The sequence below is a fragment of the Pongo pygmaeus genome, chromosome 18 (genome assembly GCF_028885625.2).
Source record: "Pongo pygmaeus isolate AG05252 chromosome 18, NHGRI_mPonPyg2-v2.0_pri, whole genome shotgun sequence".
Classification (NCBI taxonomy): Eukaryota; Metazoa; Chordata; class Mammalia; order Primates; family Hominidae; genus Pongo; species Pongo pygmaeus.
In genome coordinates this window covers 58094803-58122364 of record NC_072391.2, presented here as the reverse complement: position 1 = coordinate 58122364, position 27562 = coordinate 58094803, and positions in this window count along the sequence as shown.

The window sequence follows — 27562 nt, the reverse complement described above, 5'->3', positions numbered from 1 at the left end:
CAAGAGCAGACACAAATGGCAAACCTGTTGCAGAAAAAGCTTGGAGTTCAGTAGTGGGGCTCCTTCCTTCAACCCTGCAGACTGAAGTTTATGTGAAGAACAGGATGAGGCTGGGTGTGCTGACTCATGTCTGTAATTCTAGTACTTTGGGAGGCTGAGGCAGGAGGATTGCTTGAGCCCAGGTGTTCAAGACTGGCCTGGGCAATATAGCAAGAGACCCTGTTCCTATAAAAAAATATTTTAAGAAACTTAGACAGGTGTGATGGCACATGCTTTTAGTCCCAGCTACTCAGCAGGCCAAGGTGGAAAGGCCACTTGAGCCCAGGAGGTTGAGGCTACCATGAGCTGTGATTGCAAAGCCTGGGAAACAGAGTGAAACTCTGTCTCAAAAACAAAACAAAACGAAAGTGATTTAAAAAAAAAAAAAAAGAAGAGTGAAACCACAAGATGTTCCATGTAATGCTGAAGCCCAGAGAAAAAAAAGGAAGGAAAAAGACAAAACTCCTGATAAAAGCCATTCTCATCACCATGGGACTGGGAAGGATAAGTAGACCCTAACTATGTCCTTATTCTGGCCCTTAGCTTGCTATGGAGCCCTAGGGGTGAGGAAAAGGAGAAAGGCCCACACAGCCCAATGAGCAGAGGACACAGCTCTTTCCCCTATGGAGACACTAGCCTGAGTTCTACTACAAAGGAATCTAAAATGGGGAAGGAACCTACCTCCAACTAGTATAGGGTCTTCAAGCAAGACCCCTAGCAGGATTAGCTATTTCCTGATGAACTTCAAAGCCCACCCAACAGCACAGACAGTAGTCCTAGGTTCTGCAAGTAAGAGAACCAGAAAGATTGACTTTTTCCTGAGAAAACTTAAAGCCTTCCCTACTAGATAAAGTGAAGTCTCAGGTCCTAAAATAGAGACACGGAAGGATCGGATCTTTATTAAAATGCCTCATAATCAGTTGCAATGTATGTGGTACGGAGAACACCATATTTAAAGCTATGAGGAAGAGCAACATGGAAACCATCAGGCAGCCAGCACAGTGTGGTGGAGGGGCTGGCATTCACTGGTACCATGATATCTGAGACCAAGGAGACATTGACCGCTGAATCCCATCAAAAAGTGGAGTCAGAGTTTAGGAAATCAGGATGTTTCTAACTTAAGTTGCCTTAATTTTAAATAACTATCTATAAATTTAACAATACATTCCCAAGAAAAGGCTAATTTGAAACTACTGCATCCTGCCTCCCCTAAATAGTGTTTTTTTGGCATTAGGTATAAGTCTGTAAACTCAAATCCATGTTACCCACTGAGCTTAAGGAAAGTAGTCAAATTAACTGTTCATATTTGATAATCTCCTTTTCCCGAGCCTCTACCTTAGTTCCTTATCATTCAGCTGCAGTTGCTGGGTAGTGAACAGTAGAAGTAACTTTTAGAAAGGTTAAACATCTGAAGGTGTTTCAATGAACCATGAATATTTTCTTTTTTTTTTTTTTTCTAGCTTGGCTTGAAACTATGCTGAATGATTGTGTTCTAATAAGGGATTAAGATGAAAATCCTATTTTGGTTGCCAGTAAAATATGTTTGTGTATTAATTAGGCTATTTTAGAGAGTGTTAATTGTTATTCTCTGTAGGTATTTCTCTGATGCTGCCCTTGTGAGAGGCGGATTCTTCGGTGATATAATTTCAAGAATTTCACAGAGCTTTCCAATTCCATTAGATTCACAACACGCTGAACACTGGAGACACACACATAACCACACACATACACTCACACACATTCATAAGCACACACATGCACATGTACAGCCCTCAGTTAGGGGAGGGCTGTACTACCACTCTGAAGCACATGCCCCTTTGCTATTCAATTATGTTATGAATTTGTTTCTCCCAGGAAAAGTGTGTTACTACACAATGTGTGACAAAAGTCTAAAATTGCAAAATTTAATGAGGCATAGACTGAAGCATGTTGTGAAAGGAAGACCGTGGACTTTGGAATCAGACAGATCTGGGTTGAAATCTTCACTCTACTCACTGGGGGATCCTTGAGTAAGTATTAATAACTTACTAGAGGTCTGATTCCTCAGTACTAGATGTCTAAAGCATCGAGTACTGAACCATACACATAACTGGGACTTCAAAAGATTGTGGTCCTTCTTCCCATTCAATTGCTTAAATTCATATAGCTTCTGGGGTAGATGCAGTGATAAGACCTCAGAATATCTGAAAAAAGGGGAGTAAGTAACCCCAGTGGAGCCTGGCAAGTCAGAAACAGATTCGAATATATATATATGAATTATATGTATTATAAATTATATATAAATTATATATAATATATACATATATTATATATTATTTTATATATTATTATATATATTTTTTACTTTTGAATATGACTAAGTTACAGTTTTTAAGAGTTAAATTGCTGAATACTAAAACATGAATTATGTGTTCTTTTCCTGTTTGAGGTAAGCTAAAGATCACTTTTAGAACGCTACAGTGAAATGATCCAAACACCATCAATGGAATCTCAAAGCTGTCATATTCATCTCTATTACCACTACTTTGAATATTGCAATAATAGAGACATGAAATTATGTTAATGATCACCTTCATAACCCATGTTTCTCTCACCATCCCCAGCCAAATGATTTCTTAACACTACTGCTACAATGTCATTTCAAAATAACTTGCTTTACTGTTTCCCTTGTCTACAAAATGCATCCCATCATTTTTAATGACAAAAGATACATGAAAAATGATATGAGTATGGCATAGAAGATTAAAGGGTGACACTACTGGGGCTTCCCTTAGCTTCTGAGGGCAATCACAAGGGCTGATTTTTTGTTATTGTGTTCATATTGGACCGAACCATCTTTCCGATGGCAATATTTGAGAGTCACTGTTCCTAACTTCCTTCTGTAATTAACACTTATAACGAAAAGAAAAAGAAATGGGAGTAATCTTCACTGACTGTCTCAAATATGTTAGGCAATATGCTGATTGTATTATATGTATTTTTTGTTTCATCCAAAAGCTACCCTTTGGGAAATGTGAAATTTCCATTTTATAGATGAGAAAAATTAAGCGTGTAGGTTTTCTGAAGCTCGAGGATAGTTACGTATGCCGATCTGGTCACTAAACCAAAATCTCCAAAAAATTGATCTGGGAATTCAACTCAGGCAATCTGATTGTTCAGCTCCCTCTGTAAAAAAATATAAAACTCACGGAAGGTTAATGTGATTATTGAGTTCCTTCTCAATCCCATGTCCTTTCTTTGTCAATGTTTCCACCTCATCCAGTTATCTCTGAAGAATGACTCCTGGAGCTAAACACAGTATGCCAGATGTGCCCCCCATCCCAATTAGAGCCACATATCTAAAGAAAGACTCCTGAGACCATTTCGATTTCCCTAGTGGTCGCACCAAATCACTATGTATCCAACTCTCCTTTTTCAAATGTTCACCTCATAAGCAATATCTCCCTTATATATGCTTTTATTTTTCTGGACTTCTTTGCCCTTCCTGAAATAGTTAAAATGTAAATGGAATTCAGATGGATGTGACACATCATTGCAAGTTAGAATGAAGCATTTGAATACTATTTCTATTATTCAGCTTAGTTATTTCTCTCATTTCCTGGTCTTCTGAAAATGTGATCACCTTACAGGATGGCATTACGCATGTTATCTGCAAATATGCTAAACATGTCAGGACCAATAACCTAGCCTGTCAGATCCACGAGACCCCTTCCATTTCATGTGAAATCTCCGTGTGTGTGTGTGTGTGTGTGTTTGGTAAAAGCAGAACTGCTTTTTTTATCCTTTGCTTTATCCTTTTTTTATCCTTTGCTGACCTGCTCCCCCCACCTCCCCCGTGAAACAAAGTGGAAATCAGCAATCTTGGATATGGTGTGACTGACAAGGATAAAAAGAAAGAATTAATCCACCGCTGATGCAGTGTGCTAGTAAAAAATTAAAGCAATTTCAAAATAAAAGAAAAGGAAGCAATTGGGAAAAAAAATCATACCACATTTATTCTACTTATTCCTGAGCAATGTTAGCAAAAGTTGTAAAAATAGTAATTCAGGCCAATCTCCTTAATTATAGATAACACTGCTTTAAGAACAAGGACTAAAGAGGCAACAGTTGAAAATTATTGCTCAACTATCTAATAATTAAAAAATAAGACAAAAACCTCAATCATACTTTTAATTCTTGATCCTTGGTTATAGGATAATCTTTCTCATGCCTATTGAATTTCACTCAGATGGTTCAATTTAATACAAAAAAGTTTAAAATTACCTTAGTTTTCAAAAAACAATAAAATAAAAAGATAAAAGAACTTCATATCCAAGCTTGCAAAGACTTAAAGAACATTATAACAAAAAAAAGAAGGAATTAAAAAATGTGTGTAAATGAAGATTGGGGATATATATATATATATATTTAATCTCCCATGGATATGCTCATTTTCTTCTCCAATGTGTTTTTTCCTGTTCAGATCGCATGGTTCTAGCTTTCTAGGAAAGAACTGAGTTAGCAGCTGTAGTGAGAGACAGTAGACCAGAGGAAAGGGATCTTATCTTGAATTCTGTTCTAGGCCATGAATTGTCACTGCAAGAACTTCTGAGCTTCATTTTTTCCCATCCATAAAATGGCCATAATAATATTTGAAACTTAAGGTCCTTGTGATATTAAAATGTATGATGTTATAATATATATTAAAATAAATGTGTGTATATATATAAAATTTCTCCACATTTGTGTATATATGTATGTATGTGTGTTGTGTTGTGTGTGCATATATATATATATATATATATATATATATATATATATATTTCTCCATGTTTCAGCCCTCTAATTGTTCCACAGACTGAAAACCCTTTAGCATTACTTACAAGGTACAACATCACTGGCCCTCAACTTAACTTCTCTTGTCATCTTCTTTACCCCAAATTTCACCATGATTCGGCCACAGTGTCCTTTGTGAAAGACTCACACATCATTTGCTTCTTTATAGCACCTTTGATTCCAACTGCCTGGAACCCTCTTTCTGGAGATCTAGGTATGAGATCTTTTTAGGACTCACATTTCAGATCACCTCTTCAGATGCACCATCTGACCTACAACATGAGTTAGTGATTTCTGTCCCATCATCATTTCCCTAGTTTATTGCCCTGATTATTTTTTCTTCAGAGTGATTCCCAAAATACTTATATCCTATTAGAGAAGAGGTCTGGCCTATACCTTTGACTGTTTGTCTTGAGTGTTGGCATAAAATAAGGGTGTACTATATTTTGGTCAAATTAATTATATAAAAGGTCAAAACATATATCAGAATACCATAGGCATAGAACAAATACTGGATTCTTCCCTTCCATGTGAGCTTTCTGACTGCATAATAGTGGCTTTGCAATTATGTAATTGACCTCTACAATAAGAAGATAAGGAGATAATAAAATCAAAACACACACACACACACACACACACACACACACACTCACACACACAACTTACAGAACTAAGAATAGAGGCTGGGTTTCCTAACTATCTGACTATCCTCAGTCCATTTAATGACAATATTAAATATTTGGAATAAAATATATCTCTAATGTTTATATACGATCTGCTTTAACAAGACATACTCTATCTTTGCACAAAGATGAAATTAAGACAAATAAGGCAGTGTAAATACATGTCAAGATCATGAAGAGTTCTATCATGCATTATGGAGACTTTGTACAGTTAGAGGAGCCAGACTTCTCAATTTTTATTTATTATTTTAAAAAATCTACTTTGTAAGTTCTTTTCTCTACTTTCCCATTAAACTTGATAAATCTTAGGTTACCTCATCAGTGTGGGAGTGTACTTTTGTTGTTCTATATCTGTCTAACATTCCCTCCTTCTGGGAATTCTTCATGTCTCACTCCATGTAAGTTTGGGGGCTATGAGAGATGAGGCCCTGCCACCTTGCTTATGACCTGGCAGGTTAGATGGTCTCATCACCCTAGATGTAGTGAGTGGTCTGAGACTGGCACATGACTTAAACCAGAAAAGAGTCCTGGAGCAAGTTGCCTTCATTAAGGAAACCATTAACATTTATGTATTTTACTTAAATTGTTCTTCAGAAATTAGTCTACATAGCCAGAAGAACCATTACATTACCTAAGAAGGTTTGTTTCCCAAGAGGAGTTTGCATTATTACTCCCAAAGAGAAGTTATACATCCTCCTACTTCTACCTAAGCCACATACTCAAATCTGGAACAATGATTGGGCAAGAGATTGTCTTGCCCTTTTTTTTTTTTTTTTTTTTTTTTTTTTTTTTTTTTTTTTTTTGATAAAATGAGCTATAAGGGTGATATAGTTTGGCTCTGTGTCCCCACCCAAAATCTCATCCTGAATTGTAATTCCCAGGGAGGGACCTGGTGGGAGGTGATAGATCATGGGGGCAGGTTTCCCCATGCTCTTCTTGCAATAGTGAGAGAGTTCTTCTGAGATCTGATGGTTTCAAAAGTGGCAGTTTCCTCTTCACTCTCTCTCTCTCTCCTGCGCATTTTGAAGAAGTTGCTTGCTTCTTTGCCTTTCGCCATGATTGTAAGTTTCCTGAGGCCTTCTCAGCCACGCAGAACTGTGAGTCAATTAAATCTCTTTTTTTAATATAAATTACCCAGTCCCATGGAGTGTCTTTATAGCAGTGTGAAAACGGACTAATACAAAGGGTATTAAGCTGGCACTACCGTATAGAGAGAACTGCATGAGCATAGAGTCACCACACAAGTAGGGCTGAATGAAAGAGAGAACAGAGTTTTCCAGAAAGATTATTTGAGCATGAGAGCTTATCCAGGTGTGATGACAAGAACAAGTCTGTAATTTTAAATTCCATAATTTCACACCCATTTCTTTCAATTTAATTTGAGTTGGGTTCCTCTAACTGGAAACCACAAGGATTTAGACAAGCATAATCTTCCTCTACACTGTGTTAATTGCTGGCACCATCCTCAGTCACTCAGGGGCATCCTTCCCTCCCTCCAGCACCTGCCAGGGAACGCAGGGAGTGATTTGAGGAGGGACACCTCACTCTATAGAATATTTGTGGTCTCATTCACCACTTCAGAGGATATAATAATGGCTCTTTAGATATGGGGTAACCTGAATACATTTTACACGGGATGTTTTACGTAATATGTAATCTCTTCTTTAGCATGGCTTAAATAGTGGAGGAAATGTTCCCAAAGGTATCTTCTGACCCTTTTTCCATTAAGTGAAGATATATGGCTTTAGTCTCACCTAAATGCCATTAAAACCTCATAACAAAACACAACAGTAAGAAAGATTCCTTAACTTCATTTTACTTCTGCAAATTATAAGCTTTTCTTTCTTTCAAGGCTCTGATGTAAAACAAACTTCTATATGTAAAATTCTACCCGTTTTTCCTTTTTTAATGTTTTTCTTCGTAACCATAAACCCTTTGTTTTTCTACTTGTTCATTCATGTATTCTTGTAAAAAGTATTTATCGAATATCACCTATGTACTTGTTGGATGCTGGGGGTTGAAAATGTAAAAAGGAATATGGTGATTTAATTTTTTAAAAAAAACAGCTGCTCAAAATTACTATAGATGATGCGGAAATGGAAGCCAGCTTCCTGATCCCTCTCCAAATGCTCCTTTTTAAATTAAACATATTTCACTTATATAGTGACACTGATTATTCTTCATCATGCTAGACAAGAACAAACATCTGCATTATTTTGCAAATTTTGCTCAAACATCAGCCTAAGCTGAGAGAGGGCAGGGGATCCTTTCCAGTGGGTAGACTGTCTCAGGAAGACACAAAAATATCATCCTCATTTACAAGAACTCAGCTATGAAAGCACAATTTTTATTTCATCAAAGGTAGCATTTAAACATTAAACTTCTCTTTAAAATATCCATTTTACTAATTGAGGAGAGAATTGCCAACAACATTTTGACAATAACAGCAAAGTAGGCTTTAATCAACTTTTAAGAAAAGTGCTGAAGTGGTTTAATTTTTGTCAGAGATACCTAGATATGTAATTGAGAAAGAAATGGGTCAAATATGAAGAGACTTTAAAGCTTGCCTCACTTTTTCACCTGACCTGCTGGGTGACCTTTGGCAAATCTTCAGCTTCTGGCCCTCAGCATTCAACTAGTTTAAGCATCTCATTTTTTGGTATACAAGAGATAGCCTTTCACATTTTGTTAAAATTGGGAAGTTGGCTCACTTAGAATCCAATACCAAATTGTCAAATTGGGGATGGTAAAAATTGCTGTAATCCTCATTCATATATGTGTGAGATTTATTCATTCACCCTTTTCATTCAGCCAGTCCACTTATGTATTTCATTCATGCCAGATAAAAAAGCAAGTTTTTTTATATGACAGCCAGATAGTAAATATTTTAGTCTTTGCAGGCTATATAATCCCTCATAATGATTCAATTCTGCCATTGTAATAGGAAAGCAGTCATAGACGTTACATTAAAAAATAGGTGTGGTTGTATTTCAATAACATTGTTTATAAAATCAGGGAAGGTGCCAGCTATTGCCCATGGAATGTAGTGCTGAACCCCGCTTTAAACAAACCAATAGACAAAATAACAGGTACAATTTAAATTTAGCAATAGTCACCATGGTAGTATTTTTACATGATTATTCTGTTTAATCCTCACATACACACAGAAATTCTATTCATTCAATAAGCAAACTGTAGCAGAAAACAAGAAACATGTTCCACACTCATACGTTTTAATTTTTTTGTGTGGAAAGAAATTTGACAAACCACTAGAAAATAAGTAAATGATATAAAGAAAAATAAAGCATAGTAAAGGTATAAAAAGTGATGGGTGCTCTTTTCAATAAGTTAGTCCTGGAGTTCTCTATGATCACGTGACATTGGAGCAGAGACCTGAATGAAGTAGGGTATGCCCCTTACAGATATCTGGAGAGGGGTGTTCCAGGAAGAAGAAAAAAAAAAGTTTAAAGACACTCTGAGATGGGAGTGTGTTTGGCATATTAATGGAAATATCAGGAAAGTAATGTGACTGGGGTCATGAAGCAAGCCTATGGAGATGAGGTCAGAACGGCCACCCTGCACTAGAACAGGTGGGAACCCTGTAGGCTATGGATAGGAGTCTGGATTCTGTTCTGAGATGTGCAGAAGAATTATATGATGTCACTAATATTTTTTTTAATTACTCTGGCAGCTCCCTACCACGGTGCTAGGGAGTAGGCAGAATGACAAATGTTTATCGCATAGTTCAGGTAACAGATTATAGTAACAGGAACTGGGAAGATATTTGGAAAAAAGATGCCAAAATTTTGGATAAATGTTCAAACTAGATATTATTAACAGGTACTATGAATAAATTCAGAGGTGTTAAATGATTTATCCAAGTTAAAAACAGCTAGGAAGTACAAGGATCTAAAATATCCTTAGTACCAAAATCCCACTGACAAAAATGCTTTCAATTAACCGCCACCCCACGGCACCCCCCCGCCCCAAATCGCTCACATGCTCAAATGTAGGTAAGTGGTAAGAACTGGTAGAAAGATGCATTGTTCTCAAATCAGCCTGTCTCCACAACTTCCTCCCTATGGCCGTGCCACAGTTTATCTGTTTTCTGAAAGATTAATTACCTAATTTTTGCCTATCACTTTTTGAGAATATGATATTTGGGAAAATGGGGCAATCTGGTGCAGGAGGGGCAGAGTAAGAAGATGTTAAAAGAAGGTCTTATAGACATCACACACACACACACAGACACGCGCGTGCGCACGCACACCACTTATTACTCTAACAAGCTTCCCTTGAGGTTACAGTCCAGTATGAGAACACTCTTGTTAAAGAATATCATGGATTTCAGGAGTCTGTCCTCTACCTCACTCCCTAATCCAGCAAGTTTATTCCTTTCAATTTCACCCAATGTCCCCAGAATATTGTTGTAGCAAGTATTAGGATGACAGGATGAGACACAGCCAACAATTAGAGCCAATTGTTGACAGAATGAAGATTCATAAAAGAGACCAAAGGCTAGAGCCCTGAAATCAGAACCAAGCTTCACATAGCAGAGCAATGGCCAACTAACAGGACAGCCTGGTGGTTAGATTCTACTGATTATAATTCGGTTAACTTATTAAATTGGCCAACATTAAGTATCTAGTGCATGTATATCCTATGCAAATAATAGTTATTTCAGTAAGTTTTCCAGGCATATTTTTAGAAATAGGTCTTTTAATTTTCATCAGTATGAATAAAGAACAAGTCCTCCATTGAAGCTCTAGCAGATACCCTTCAATCCTTGAGTGGTAGAATTCTGAGGTGTGTTTCACGTTGTTTTGCAGAGTTCTTCTGCTGGAATGAGGCCATTGTCAACAGTGGTAAGCCACTTGCTTACAAACACCCTGTTAGTTTTCTTCATTTCCCTTACTTCACCATTTCTCTACAAGTCCTCCGGAAACACCTTGCAAATAAATTAACAAATTGTTTGCATTTTCATCCTTGTCTCACAATCCGATTCTAGGGGATCCCAGCCTAGGACATAACTTTGATGTACATGCAACACATTGTTCATCAGGACCTTACCTTACTCCCTACAGCATATCCTTAAGCACTCCAACCAACACAGTTTGAAAATGCCTCCACTGATAGTAAAGAATATGGATGCTGAAATAATAGAAACTAGAGTTCAAGCCGTTCAAGCCAATAATTGTTTTTTTTTCATGTATTGGTTGTATGACTTGAGCAAAACCAAGTAATATCTCCCAAATATCAGTATACTCATCTATCTCTACATTAACAGTAATCTTCCCTCCTCAGTAATTCGCATTCTAACTCAGAAAAACAATAGGTAATTTAAATCCTCCAGCTTTTCCAGTTATGCCTCCTTTATCAAAATGTTAGCTATATACCAATCTATCCTGACATATGTTTATACAGCACATGTCTTTTATTTGTGTTAAACTTTCCCGACTATTCTGGATAGAAAGCATACTTCAAAATCAGAATCCAGACATGCATATTAATTTAATCATCATAACTCAAATAATGATTTACAGGGAAGCATGTCTAGGTCTGATCAGGTTAATGTGAAACTTTTGTCTGCTTAATCATTGCTCCTTCTTTAAGTGTAATACTAATGATGGCCCTTCCTAACATCGTGTTAACTCATTTTAGCGTTTATATTAAATTGTATAAAATTGCAGTAAGGGAAGTATTGTTTCCATTATTAGTTGTGAAAACCAGGGCTCAATCCAATAAGTAAACTTTGTTTAATAGCTAATAAATGTTAGAGCCAGGATTTGAAACCTGGTCTGGTTTGACACTGAAGTTATAAATATTTGAAATGAACTGTTGTGCATTCCATCAGACAAAATATATTATGTTTTCAAGCTGGATATATCTTCCAAGCTCAAGCCTCCCTTCTCACTTTCTATTTTTTCCTAATACAAATTATTGGCCCATAAATCAACTAAGAACAAACAGTACATAGTAAGTTGTCAGTAAATGGTAACTTCAATCACTATGATTGCTATTATAGTTTTTAGAGGAGGATATTTTGGAACTTCATGAGACTTGTCAGATACTATGTTTATTGCTAACTTTATTGTAATAAAGAATCATATATCTAACTTCACGAATCCAATATACAGAATTGTGTCTGATATAAAAACACTCATGACTTCCACCTGGAATCTTTGTCTAATTAAACTTTCACTGTTTCTCTATAAATATAGCTCCATCCCTCTATGTTTTGCAAAGGAAATTCATCATAACCAAAAGCGTGTTTATTATATGTACTAACTTATTTAGGGGTAGGTTATATAAGTTTGGTTCAGTCTCATAATTTAATTCCTTGCCAGAATTCCTTGCTTATGATGTGTTATTGTTTTCCTCTGACCTAATGCCTTCTAAGCCTGGCTTTCGGGGTCTTCCAGAATTTCTGCAAATTATTTAACATCCTTTTCATACTTTCTTTTAAAATAATTAGAGTAGATTGGTAAACAAGAACCCAACTGGAGCTTAATGTATGCCAGTCTCAATAGCTCATTCAATAAAGGAATTACAGGACTGCTGGGTTTCAGATCTGTTGAAGAAAAACTGAAAAATTCTTGGTTGCTTATATTTTGTTCATACAAATAAAAACTCATATGTATTTCCAAATTATCTTCTGGGGTTCTCCAAATTTGTTGGTTTTAAAATCTCTGGCATAAATAGGAAAATAGTACTAAAATTGCATATGCATAACTTTCTTTACTCAAATGAATCTTTTAAAACATTAACTTGTGGTTAATACCCAGTCAGCAAAAAATAACTATGCATTTATGTCTTAAAAAGTCTTTGCGTTTCTCCTTCAAAGAGTAGTACACGTAATCAAATTAGGCTTGTTTATTCTTTATGCATTTAATATATTTGCCATGAGAAAATGAATCATTCCTCTATTTTAATGGTGCTGACTTCCTCCAAGTTTGGTTCATACATTTTAAAGCAACTTTGTCACCATCTATTGAATTAGGATTTTAAAAACCCTACAAAACTATTTATTTCTTAATTTCTATAAAACCTTGTTTCAAATTCAGAACTAGATGGTAAACTATCAAGCTGATACTAAAAAATGTTCCCCCAAGGAGCTTCAGTTCTTTGTGTAATCAAATTGAACAGACAAATAATTTTTTGCTGTATATTGAAACATTATTTCTTACATATCATCATGTGATGGATTGTATTGACAAAACTATGCATAATTTAGGTGCTATAAAAACAAGAAATTCAAAAATCTATCATCTGAATTACAATTTCTCCCACAACACAATTCCATTGAATGTAAATGACAAGTAAAATGTATTAGGCATAATATATTTAAACAAAAATGCATTATTCTTAACCAAGTTTTCCTAAGGATGCTAATTTAAGGTTCTATAGAGAGGAGAAAAGTGTTGCAATGTAGATTCATGTTTGTCATATTTAATTACATTTGAAAATTGCAGCATTGGACTATGCAATTATTTTAATTTTAATCTTTTTTATCTTATTTTGTTTTTATCGTGGACTATTCCATATCAGTGGCTTCTTCAGAAAATATTTGAAACTTTTAAAACACAAAAAGAAACTTGTAATGTTATAAGCACAAATCAATTTTTTATATACCTTTAAAAAAGAATTGCAGTCATTCAGAAATTCATCTTTAATATTTGCTCAACTCCAACACTCATGAGCAATATTAAAAATTTCTCTGGTGACAAGGTAAACATGTTTTCCTAAAGCAAAGTACTCATATAGAATAAATATAGACAATCACCTTTCAAAATATTTTAAAAGGTAGGGAATTCTTATTGTTAAAATATGTCAAAAAGGGATTTTCTTTCATTATTAGAGTTAATTTACATTTTCTTAATATTCTATTTTTAGAAGAGAAGCCATCTTTTGGTATGTTTTTATCATACTGTTTGAAACCTGGTATGATTGATATGATAAAAATGTACCAAAAACTGTACCTGGCATTGTCCATATGCCAGGCTTGTCAAGAAAATAATGGGGGGAATAAATACTTTACACTCTGGAATTGAACAAATTGTTAAAACTTTTCCTTTTTTCTTCCCTTTTCTCCACATTTTGTCAGAGTTTGGTTTGTGTTAAAAGAGTGTAAGAGAGTGAGGAAATTTCAGAGCACTGTCACCTCCTGAAAACCTTCCTAGTTGGGGATGTGCTGCATACTGAAATACACTAAAGACACTTCCCAGGGGAAAGTGACATTTAATCCCCTACTAGCAGTATGAGCAAATGCTGTCATTACAGCATTCACAGGACTACAAGTCTATTTCTTCTCAAAAAAATTCATCACTAATATATATGAAATTCTTTTGACACTCTCTCTTTGAGAAATATTCTCTCCTGCTAAAATCCTCAGAAGGTGACCCAGTGGGTGATCTCCTCTGAGTTCACTGACTTTTAAGAAAACAATCAGAACATCATCCTAGAGTTTCTACTGCGTGGGAGTCCATTCATGTGAACATACAAGGTCTCAGTTGTGTGTCACTTTATAGTCCTAATAGAAACTTGATAAATGTAACAGGAAATTGTTTTAATTTTTTCTGTGTGCCTTGTACTGTTCTATAAGACGCTTATGATGCAAGGAAGGTATACAACATTGTGGGTTCTGTTTCATGAAATTACTTAGAATCTAACCTTACCCAACAATAGTTGTATACTCAAAATTAATACTGAATATATATATATATGTACATACATATTTAAATATTTACTGATAATATTGTATGAAACGTCATGGCCATTTTTTATTCACCATTAAGTCAACGAAATCACCCTAAAAAGGCAGTTTCTGTCATTTGTGATTTTACATATATATATCTAATATATATGTTTATTTATTTATATATGTATAAAGTTTTATAAGAAAAGGCTAATTAGATGTCATTGCTATATATTTAATGAATTATCTTTTCACAAAAGTGCAATAACTTGCAATTAAGACTATCCTTGAAAATATAGACTGCAATTCTACACTAATGTTTTAGAAATCACAGTGAACCAGACAAATCAGGTACACATCTTTAGATTAATATTTGCTCAGACGAATAGAGGGAAGACAAGAAAGAAGAAAAAAGACTAGGGAAACAGGGAGACAACAAAACAAACAGCAGGATGGGGAATGGACACTGTTGGAGGAACAGTGGAAAATAAGTTAGGCCACGAAAGGTACAGTTGGGTTAAAGGGTCTCCCAAAGGCCAATGTAAAGTTTTTTAACTATGATGACAGGGGATGCTGTGTGGTGGACACTGTGATGTGCCACCCAAATACCCTTCACTGAAGAACCTAGGCCCCCATTGTGGGGTTTTATAAGCCAGCATCTTACACTATCACTCCCTTACAGATTGCTTTTGCTGCAGAGAATCAGCTTGATCAGGTCCTGCATTCCATAACAGATCAATGAGCTTGTACAATGAGTTGACTATCTTGGTCCAATCTGAGGCAGCACTGAAGGGCCATTCTAGCTCTTGAGCTTGCTTTGGGGATGGATCCAGCTGCTAATCTGGGTGCATCAGAGCTTGACTTCTCCCTCTGCCCACTCCCACTCCCGTCTCCTCCCTTCCACTCGTGTTGATCCCAACTTTAATGCCTTAATAACATCCTGAATACCAAATCTCATTTTGGAGCTAGCCTCTCTGGCAACCTGACTTGTGACTCTATGGGGACAGACAAAAAAGATTATTGTATCAGTCTATTCTCAAGCTGTTAATAAATATATACTCAAGACTGGATAATTTATAAAGAAAAATAGGTTTAATAGACTCACAGTTCCATGTGGCTGAGAAGGTCTCACAATCAAGGTGGAAGGCGAAGTGGGAGCAAAGGCACATCTTACATGGTGGCAGGCAAGAGAGCATGTGCAGGGGAACTGCCCATCAGATCTCATGAGTCTTATTCACTATCATGAAAACAGCATAGGAAAAACCCACCCCCATGATTCAATTAGCTCCCAAAGGGTTCTCTCATAACAGGTGGGGATTACAGGAGCTAAAGCCAAAGATGAGATTTGGGTGGGGACACAGACAAACCATAATAGATATTTTACAAAGATGTTGAGTAAATTATTTAGCTTATTTTACTGAACTTTGAGCAATACTAATTTATTTAAATCTGAAACTTTGTAGATAAGAAAAGGAATGCAATAAGTTAAGGAAATATAAAGTTGTTTCTTTTTTAAAAATTATATTAATTTTTGGGAGAGACTGTAGCTTGACTATCAGCTTTCCCCCCTCCTCTAATTGTTCAGCTTTTCAAAATAGTTTGGTATTTCTGCTGCAAATTAATGGAGCAACCAAAATTATCTTTATTTTAAAATCACTAAATAGTTTAGATTGTGCTTGTGGCTGCTCAGATTTTTTAAAGGTAACAGCTTATTTCCTATCTAGTTGTGTCAGACTGCAGCACTAACTTTGGGTTTTATAAAATAGCTCCTGAATCTAAGCATATATTTCTGTCCTTGTTCTTATTTCTTGAGGTAGGTTGGAATAGTTAAAAAAAAAATCGCAATCATACTCTTTGATGTAAGGGATATGGGTTCACATATAATCTCTGACTAGCTCGGTGATATTTACCTAATTTCTATTACTTTGTTTTAATCTCTCTCATAGGGCTAATTATTTTAAGTTAAATAACTTACATGAGTCATCAATAACTCCATAAACCAGGATTGGAAAATCATGTCTTCATCTGCTTTGAAAATTTTGATCCATTGGTAAGAGAGTGTGCTCTATTGAGAACCCTGCTAAACCTATATCAACATTTGTTTATGTATCTATTGTTTAAAAGAAAATTTGATATATTATAGTACCAGTGGTATTTTGGAGCTTGTTTGTATAAACTTGCAAGAGAAAGTAGTTGTATAATTAGGAATTATGTGACCTGAATGTTAAACACAACACCACAGAAAAAATAAACTTTATGAAATTCGATTAAAATAAACAAATATAAATTATTTTTAAATAAATTAAAGAAAAATAAGAATAACATGAATTAAACAATTTTGTAAATAAAATATCAATTATTTCGTATTACATATGATTAAATAAATATATAATTAAATCATACCAAAGAAGGTGAAATGTTGCTTAATTTTAATTCTTTGAATTTTTTTTTTTTTGAGATGGAGTCTCGCTCTGTCGCCCAGGCTGGAGTGCAGTGGGGCGACCTCGGCTCACTGCAAGCTCCGCCACCTGGGTTCACACCATTCTCCTGCCTCAGCCTCCCGAGTAGCTGGGACTACAGGTGCCTGCCACCACGCCCGGCTAATTTTTTTGTATTTTTAGTAGAGACAGGGTTTCACCATGTTAGCCAGGATGGTCTTGATCTCCTGACCTCATGATCCACCCGCCTCAGCCTCCCAAAGTGCTGGGATTACAGGCATAAGCCACCGTGCCTGGCCGAATTTATTTTCAATTCTTTTATTACATTTTAATAATAGCTGTGCTCTTAAATGTCTATCGTATCTATATAGTAAAAACCTGTGTTCCAAATACTACTGTGCAATTTTTTCCAACACCATTTTTGGTGATGCTGCATTGAAGCTGGAAACCATCTATGGCAGAAGTATTTCCACAACAAAAATCAGCAAATACTCCAAATTTAAGACCTTCCCCTTCTTACTCTCCCAGAGTCAGTTGTTAAACATTTACTAGCACACCACTCTAAAGTGTTTATGGTGTGACAGACACTGTAATTGTTTTACACATATTAAACCCTTTAATTTAATCATCTTAACCAGCCTCCGGAGTAGTTGTTATTACTACTCCTCATTTTTCAGATGTGGAACCTAGGGCAAATTGCCTAACCTGGCAATGCCTATGGCCCACACTTTGTAAGTGGTGGAGCCAGCATCTGCATCTGGGAAAACTTTGTCTCACAGACTGCACCAAAACACTTCACTCAGTTTTATATATTGTGGTTGATTCTGCCTTGGGAGGGAGAATGTAAGAGATGCCAGGGTCACATTATTGCACATCTTAGCCTTGACATTGCCTAGGACTGTGCAAGGCATAGCCTGACATGGGACATGTGGCAATGTGTGCCTGTCTCCTCATCTGAACAATGTAGACAGTAATCATCTCTAATTCTGAGACTGAAATGAGAAATGCATGTAAAGGAATTAGCACCGTGTATGATACATAGCAAATTCTTACATTCTAGTTCTTTTCTCATCACTTTGCTTTATGTACTATAACTATTCTCATTTTCTTAATGCTTAAAAAGGATAAATAATGTAATAGAATTAGAGGAAAAAGAGCTTGAAAAGACAGGAGAAAATATACGACGGGAAAAAGATGACAAATGAAACAAAATGAAAAATGAGGGAGCATAAAAGTTAATTAAATATCTAAAAAATCATAATGCTGATAATGTTATTATTAAATATTCCAAGATTACCTATAGCCAGGGTGAATGACTCAGTCTTCATATAGCACTCACTATTATAATCTTTTTCAGATGCTTTTGTAATATACTTATATATGTTTGTCAAAACAGACTGAGATCTTTGAAAGCAGAAACCTTATTTTATATTTCCCCAAATTTCTATCACTAAGTAGTTTCTGTAACATAAACAGAACTCAGTGAAAGTCAAAATTAAATGTTGAAGTTTAAAACATGTAAATAAAGATGCTAGATGTCTTGTGAATTTTCCATGAATTGAATACATTTTAAAAAATAATATATTCTTGCTGGTCTCAAATCCACTCTGTGATGATTTAGAAACTTTCAAAACTGAGAAGGGTGGATGATGGAAATGTTTGCTGTGCTTCTAAGTTAGCAGTTGCCTACAGATCAATTTTACTCAAATCTATTTAGGCCCATTGGCACATTTTTAGTAAACATCACATTATTAAAAATTTAAAAGATGTTTAGCCAGTCAAAAAGAGGAAAGTGTTTCAGTATGAGCTGCACTTAAGATTTTATTGGTATGTAATAATAAAATATATGATAAATGGAAAAAATGAATATAAACATAATCATTGCATACAATTCTCAGTAGAAAAAAAAGACTGTTTTACAAGTTTGGAGTGGCCCTTATAATTATTAATTATTGAAATATATGCCAAAGAGATAGTCCAAATAGAAAGAAACCATGAACTTCTGCTCCAGAAGGCAGTATAATCCCTGTCCTGGTACTTCCCAGGTTTTCCTGGAAACTTCCATCTGACACATGGCAGGGAGGAACATGTCTGCAATGAGCAGAAAACTGGACCAGAATCTGACCAGTATTCTTTTCCTTGTGTACTGTTATAAGACTTCTACACATACATTAACAATTGATGTTCTGAATTGATAGCTTATTTTTATTATAATTCAAATTTCAGAGCATAGTTATTGATCATTTAAGACATACAAGACCTTATGCAAAATGCAAGAGATGAAATGGTGCATTCAGTTAGTTAGCCATTGAAACACAAAAAATAGTGGACATATTTCATATATGTCTGGAACTATGCTAGGCTGCAGGAATATAATGGTAGCAGAACACAGCCCCCTTCCTGTAAGATTTAAGTAAAGCGATATTCTTCACCAGTAGAAGGCAGTATGATTCAGTTGAAAGGGTATAGCCTATGGAATTAGACAAACTTGACTTTTATCCCTGAACTCTTCTACCTACTTCAGTTGTGATATCAATATGTTAAATTTACAGAAATGTTTTTTCATCTTAAAACTGATGCAATGCCCAACTCATAGGTGGCTGTGAGAATCTAGCACAGGGTCTTATCCCATATGACCATGTAATTATTGGTCATATTCTCATGATAGGTACCATAGCATTCATGCCAGTGTTACCATAACTACATTTTTATCTAGGTATAAAAAATGCTGTTTATAAATCCTCATATTATATATTAATCTCTTAAACAAGACTTTTTAAAAAAATAATATCATGTTTGCTGCCCACCTCTAGCTAGATGTATGAGTCATCTGATAATCTTAACATTCAGGAAAATATTATAAACTCCCTCTGAATATATGACTGTACTTACATCTCTGAGTGAAAAACTTTATTTTAACATATGTTGTGACAATCAATATTTGTTTACATGACAATAAATACAGATTAGTAACCCGTTCAGCAACTATGAATAGATAATATTTGGGAGAAAGATGAGAATCAACTATTAGTGAAAATGAAAGATATTTCCATTTACTAATGCCATAAATAAACTAAACCAAGTTTATAGAACAATTTTTGTCTTACTTTTGGATGTTAAATTGGAATAAGGAAGGGAGGACAGAGGAAGATTGAAAAATTTAATGTTTATGGGTATCTTGTGTGTGTTAGGCATGATGCTAAACACCTACAAATTCAATATGATGTTTAATAGGTCCAGGAAATATATAAGGTACATAATATTGCTTAATTTGACATGAAAAATATGAGGAAGATAGACACCTGTGCATGAATGATTAAAAACCCACATGACATTTGGCCCAAGCCATATGACAAATAATTAGCAGAACCACATTTTACACCCAGATCTGTGAGCCTAGAAAATTTTTTTGAGAAGATTACTGCTTTGGAACCAGGTGCCAGGTTTTTGGTATAAAGGCTAAAGAAAAAAAGCTAATGTTGTAATCTCAGCGCTTTGGGAGGCTGAGACAGGTGGATCACCTGAGGTCAGGAGTTCGAGACCAGCCTGGCCAACATGGTGAAACCCCATCTCTACTAAAAGTAAGCTGGGTGTGGTGGTGGGCATCTGTAATCCCGGCTACTAGGGAGGCTGAGGCAAGATAATCACTTGAACTCAGGAGGCGGAGGTTGCAGTGAGCCCAGATTGCACCACAGCACTGCAGCATGGGCAACAGAGCCAGACTCCATCAAAAAAAAAAAAAAACAAAAAAAAAAAGAAAAGAAAGAGAAAGAAAGAAAGAAAGAAGGAAAGAAAGAAAGAGAAATAAAGCAAATGTTGCTGTATAACTACATAAATTTCTACTGCCTCAAATATAAACTGAAATCTTAATTTTGGCTCTTCTTCCATTCCAAATATGGAGGAATAAATATTTTAAAGCTTATATCTGGTTAGTGTTTTTCATGTTTGGTAGTATGTTGAATTATTATCGTTTTCCCCATAGTAAGAACATTTATTGAATTACATTTTTACTTATTTATTTTTATACATTAATTACAGATCAACTAATGTCTCCTTAACTTCTGAGACTTGCATTTTTCCCTATGGTTGGCAGCAGTTGTGTCAGGTTACGATACAATAACCAATGTAAAATGCATCAGGCCAATTTGAGCCATTTTTTCTTAATGAGTCAGACTTGAAAGGGCCAAAACTTTAATTGGAGAGGAGGGGAGCTTCAGATGCTATGCTTGCTGTAGTTCAGTGTTTCTGGATGACTAAGAAAGCTGTAGGAAAGCTTATCTATTAGCAGTCCTCGGAAAGCTGGTCTCAGGCTCAATTCTTCTTCCAATTCTAATTGCTAATTCATGTGTAAATACTAATCCACCTCAAGAAGTGGCAATGAATGTGATCTGAAATGATGCGCATGATATGTGGTGAACTAAAGCTCTGTAACATGTTCAGAGATCAACTGCGGCTTACTATCTATTAATGCATTTTCCTCTTCTATTAAGAGGAAAGGAAAACAGCTAAGACTAGGGGTATGGTACCTTGGCTTCTTATAACTTGTGCTGATATATTTCTGTCAGCATTATATTCTTTGGTTTATCAGTTGCAGCAAACAGATTGGTAAACACAATTAAGCTAGATTCTAGTCACTATAATCAAATTATCTTTGACCAGAGAAATAACTACACAAAAGATCATTTACTGCTAATGGGATCTGAGAGTTCTGCTGACGAAATTCTGGCTATAATTGCTTGGAGGAGGTGTACAAAGAGTTTCAAAAATTCATTTCCAAGATTCAACATTGTTTCATCAAAACTATGCAATCTTCCTGGTAAGAAATAAAATTAATCATCAGTATTTAGAAAACAGAGGAGTCTAAGCCTGATAAACAAAAGCCTGGGTAGGTGGCTGGTGGTTGGGTAAGTGGTAGGGATCTGTATGGTGAGGCTGAGAGCCTGTGTGAATCTGTGCATACTCTGGAATATCCTGGAGTTAGTCAATTCTCTATAAATATCTTTCCAGGATAGAAAAGTGGTCCAAGACATTCTTTCTTTGGTATTCATGCCCCAAAGTAAAATGTTCAATTAATCAGATATAATTTTTAAAAAAGAAATTTTTCCCCAACTTCAATAAGTATTAGCTAGAATTCAGAATCTCCTAGTATACATCTTCAAATGGAATCACTAAAGTGTATTGCCCTGTAAGTTTTTAAATAGAAACGAAACCATAAGGAAGACATCATTTAAGTTCCAGGAAACAGCATTTAAGTTAACTGTTTGGAAGTTTCTTACAGAAATGAGTTAAAAAATAACAAAAACAGGATTAGTGGTTTCAAAATAATTCATAAGCTATTAATAATTTCAATATAATATTTAATTACATTATGTTAGCTTCAAAGTTAGAGTCTTATTGTATAATATTTTATTAAGCATAATTTGTTTAACTGCTGATGATAATTGTTCATATATAAAAGAATAAAAGTCCTTTATTATTCAGTCCAACTAGTTGTTTTCCAGGCTTTACAGACAAAATTAAAGCTTTCCAACCACTTGATTTTTTTCCTCAAACAAAAGGTCTGACAGGTTTTTGTACATTCAGAACAGAAAATTCACTTTGCATTCTAATTTGTTGGGGACATGCTCAATGTTCATTCTCTCTGTTAACATTATTTCTGATATAAAAATTCAAAATGATTGCACCTCTTATACTGAGGAATACTACTTGGTGAGTCAATAGATATAAATTTGGATAAAATTTAGATACAAAACCAGCGTCAGAATTGATCTTTTGTTAGTCCCTTTTGTTAACAGTTGTTGGAAAGTGGTGGGGTGATAAAAATGTCTGATATCTTAATACCATTTCTATTTGTCACCTGGTCATCAAGATATTATTCAAAATGGCATGCTAATTCTAAAAAATCTACTAAATCTGTTTTATGTGAGTCCTGGGAAGCCAAAAATTCAGGCATAACAAACTAAACAATAAGCAGTGTCTACCTAACATTTGTTGAATTTAGGACAAAAGCAAAATGTGTATGTTATTTTGTGATAAGAAAGCTTGCCAACTATCCCAATTTCCTTTTTTTTTTTTTCTCAGCTCAGAGCATCATATACATAATCAGCCGATAGATATTCATGGTCACATAATTACACACAACATTTCTTATTGTTTGTGTCCCAATCATCTAGGTTGCTTACTAAAATGGAGTATCACAGACCCAGCCTAATTCAACACATTCAGTATTTCAGGAGGTTAGAGTAAAGAACACTCTATTTTCCAGTATGTTTGGGGTCCACTGGGATAGACATATTAAAAAGAAATTTTAGGCTTTGTTATAACAGACTACTTCCCGCATTGGAACCCCTTCCCAACTTCTCTGATTATTACAAAAAAAAAAAAGAGAGTTACACATTGTTGATGCTCCTTCCAACTGCGTGTGGTGGTGGACCTTCATTTGTTTTCACTCATTCTTGTTTTCTGACAATTGCATTGAGGACTTCATGTTTTTCCAAATACTACTTCAGCTGTATCACACAAATTTTGATGTGGAGTGCTTTTCGTGGTTATTAAATTCTAAGTATTGTGCAGTGCTTCTGAAGGCTTCTTGATATGTAACTCAAAATGCAGTTTCAAACAGAAACCATTTTCAAATAGTGGTTAACGATAACTGAAATAATGTTATTGCTATAGCACCTCAAGTATGCTGGAGTTTAAATAAGGTTTTTGGCTGTTGTCTGCAATTCTAAAGACTAATCCACCCATGATTTTTATGGAACAATGAGCTAAAACTTTAAAAAACAAGTATTTGTAAAAATGAATTCTTAAAATATACAAACATTTTAAAGTTGGTGACTTCCTACTTTGGTAATAACTGTCTTTATTGGAAAAAACTATATAATATTGCAGCTCTAAGAATAGTCAAGATGCTGATTCTAGTCCTTCTCATAAATATTTTTATTTATGTATATGAATATATCTTAACAAAAAAATGTGTTCAAAAATAACCTTTGCCAATTTCTCCCAAAGCAAAATGTCCTGTTTTTCTTTTTGCATGCTTGACTTGCTAAGCCAACATAATTTATGATTCACAAACCTAAATGGACAATGATAGTAATTCAGTGGCCTTCATTTCTCCTGGATTATTATTATTTTTTAATGTCTGAGGCAGGCTCGTAAGTGGCAAGTGAAGACATTTTTGAGCAGACGATCTACTGTCTCAATACTGGGCATATTTTGTCACTGGTTCCTTCAAGGGCAGAGAACAGAACTGAACAGAATTAGGCAAAAGATTTTCAAGAGTACTGATAATACTGACAGTAAGATAATCATATTTTAGAGTTCTCCTGGATAATAAACTTATAATCTGAAAGCCAGTCAATTAGACACAGACCCGATTTATTGAAAACCAGCCATATAGTAATAGTCACAATATGGTCACCATCTCCACTGGTAAACACCAATTAATATCTAAACATGATCACATCTGAAGTCCTCTAATCTCTGCACTGCTGACTCCCATAATATGGTATGAGATGATCAATTTGCTTTTTCAAAGAGATCATTCCATAAAATTCACTGTTCCCTTGCACTGGAAACAAAATTAATTCAATCTTTTGTTTCAAATATTAAATGATGGTTTCTTCCTTTTTTTTTCTTTTTTTTTTTTTTTGATGGAGACTCAATTTGTCACCCAGGCTGAAATGCAGTGGCACTATCTCGGCTCACTGCAACCTCTGTGTCCTGGGTTCAAGCAATTCTCCTGCCTCAGCCTCCCAAGTAGCTGGGAATACAGGCACCCACCACCATACCTGGCTAATTTTTGTATTTTTACTAGGGACGGGTTTCACTTGAGGAGGTTGGTCTTGAACTTCTGTACTCAGGTAATCTGCCCACCTCAGTCTCCCAAAGGGTTGGGATTATAGGCTTGAGCCACCATGCCTGGCTGGTCTCTTTCCTTTTATAATAGCCAAATTGCGTAAAAATATGGTCCCCTTATTTTAAGGAGACTGTCTTATTTGGCTTATCTATTGTGGTAAAAGGAGTGTAGTTTTGTTTAAGAAAATCATTATGTAGGGAAATATAAATAGAACACACAGAAACAATCACACACACACGCACACTTAGGTACCATTGTCATAAAGCATCAATTATCCTTTCAAATTAAAATCGAATATTAGAGGAAATTGTTTAAAGAATAAATGAGAAGTGAATGACACGTTAGTATGCCCCAGAGTTAAAGCTGTAAATATCAGCTTTAAAACTTGTTTCTACTTAGGAGTACTAGAAAATAAAAAAGAAAGAGCCCAGAGTAACTTGTCCTTGGCAATAATTTATTTCTCTTTTTGAGGGGGTGTAGGGAGAAAACCTCAATTTTCTGCAGGGAATTATTTTCTTTGGGAGATGTATCTTTGAAAAAAAGTTCTGAAAGTCAGTATATACTGTTAAATATGCTATAGATTGAGACAGAAGATACAATCAATATGTATATAAACCTTTGTCCATCATACTGAATATTTGATATTTACCCAGAGACATGGCTACATGATGAACATGCATATGGTTTCTGGGAAGAACAAAAATTATCTGTGGGCAGTGATGTGTAAGAGGCTGAAAGGGAAATTAAAAATTTCCATTGGAGGGAGGCTCTGTTTTTTCATAAATTATTTATATGCAACTATTGAGATGCTTGCATGCATCATAATCAAGCAGGTTATATTATGGCTATTAGGACCACAAACCATGTATGACTGGGTGTACAAAAGATACCTAGGAATAAAAGATGAGGATCATCTAGAGTCTAAAATAGTCTCAGAATAATTCTTCCAGAAACATCTATGTGGACTTTTATATCTGGGTTTGGAGGAAAATGGCAGAATATATTAGCACATGTACCATTCACAATTTAATTCAGGTTTCTTTATCAGTTACTTAATAAGAAAGCAATCATGCACTTATCTTCTGATGTCTATACTGTCACTAAAAATAATATTAAAAAATAAAAGCTCAAAATAGGAAGTGAAGAGAGTTCTGTTTCACTGTCTATTAGAGGTAAAAAAAAATAATTCTACATATGTTCTCAATTCATCATTATAACCACCCAGGACTTAACTCTTGATATTTCCATTATATAGGTAATAAAAAGGAGATACAGAAAAATAAACTAATAACTATAGTAAAGATAAAGGGGTAGTGACATCAATAAAAATGGTAGAATACAGATCTGCAAAAATCTTCCCCTCCACTAATGCAATAGAAACAAGGGCAAAAAAAATGCAGAATCAACTTTTTCAGAATTCAGTTACTTAACTAAAGGCTTGTGGCAATCCATGGAGCATTTATTAAAAATACACATAAAAAATCCACTACATCTCAATAACAGTGAGCTTTGTAGCCATTTAACTAATTATATTCCTGTGTTTTTCTCCAAGGTCTGTGATAGCCATGAAAAACAAAATCCAACAACCATGGTGATGACCACAAACTGTGCAGCCACGTGAAGGGACAAAAGAAAATTAGAATGCCTTCAACACTACATCATGAAGAATTGTCCTTATCTAACATTTCTGGTTCCCTGAAAGATCTCACTTGCAAGGAATCAAAGAGAGTTCCCATTGCCAGTAGATTTTTCCCAGAAACATTTGTGAAAAATGTGAAAAATCATAGTATGAGGCAATTGTTGCACACTCTAGCTTCCTGAGGTGGTAGATAACAATTAGGGAAAACAATAGACTTTAAAAAATGCTTAGGAAGAAATTCTGGGGAACAAATGACTATGGAAGGCTTTGAAAAGCGCTAACATATTCCTGGTAGTCTTGAAGTTCATATGCATGCATAAGGCTGTTTGCATGCCCAGGGTTGTGCTTATATTCAGGAAAGACATGTGGATGGTCTAAGCTCCCACTTCTGGTTGATCTGAGGTTCTGTACAAGAATTAAGTGAAGGCTAAGATGAAGTTGTTAATTGTCTAGCTTAGTGTTAAAGGTGTGCCTCAACATTCATACAGCAGAGTCTCTTAGCAAAGACTGGGGACATACTGTTTCCAGACTTTGAAGAAAAACTTTGTCCAATCACTATCTGACCTCTAATCTAACTAAGCAGACTTCAGTGGCCACACAAAACAAAGAATAGACTTTGTAGAATTAGTTAATATTAGACAGTGAATAAGCAAAAACAACAACAGCAAACTATGGGAAAGTCAGATAATTTAATTTCAAGTATTTATATATTTTAATTGTATGCTTCCAGTTTTTAACAAAAAATTAATACAAAAACCAAAATACTAGCAAAGCAGAACAAAACAAAAACAAAAACCAATAAAAAATGTGTGTACAGAGAGAATAAAGCAGTCAATACAAATTGTCCCTAAAAAAGCCTAGATGAACAATGTACTAGACAAATATTTTAAATAAGTTATTTCAAATATGATTAAAAGAAAGTATGAGAATTATGTCTCACCAAATACAGAATATCAATATAGAGACTAAAATTATACAAAAAAGAACCAAAGAAAAGTTCTGAAGTGTATCATAACCATGATGTAAAAATCACTAGAGGGGCTCAATAACACATTTGAACACATAGAAGAATGAATCAATAAATAAATTTAGGATAGATCAATTGAGATTATCCAGTTTGATAAACAGAAAGAAAAGTACTTTCAGATGAATGAAAATGTAGAGAAAACATATCAAAATAAACATAATGTAGCTAAAGCAGTGTGTATAGGGAAATTTGCAGTTGTAAATGCCTATACTAAAAAAAAGGATTTCAAGTTAATAATCTAATCTTCTGTCTTAAAATAATACATGAAAAATAGCAAAGTAAACCCAAAACAAGCAGTAGAAAAAAATAATGAATATTAGTTCAAAAATAAGTATAGGATACTAAAACAATACAAAAATTCAACA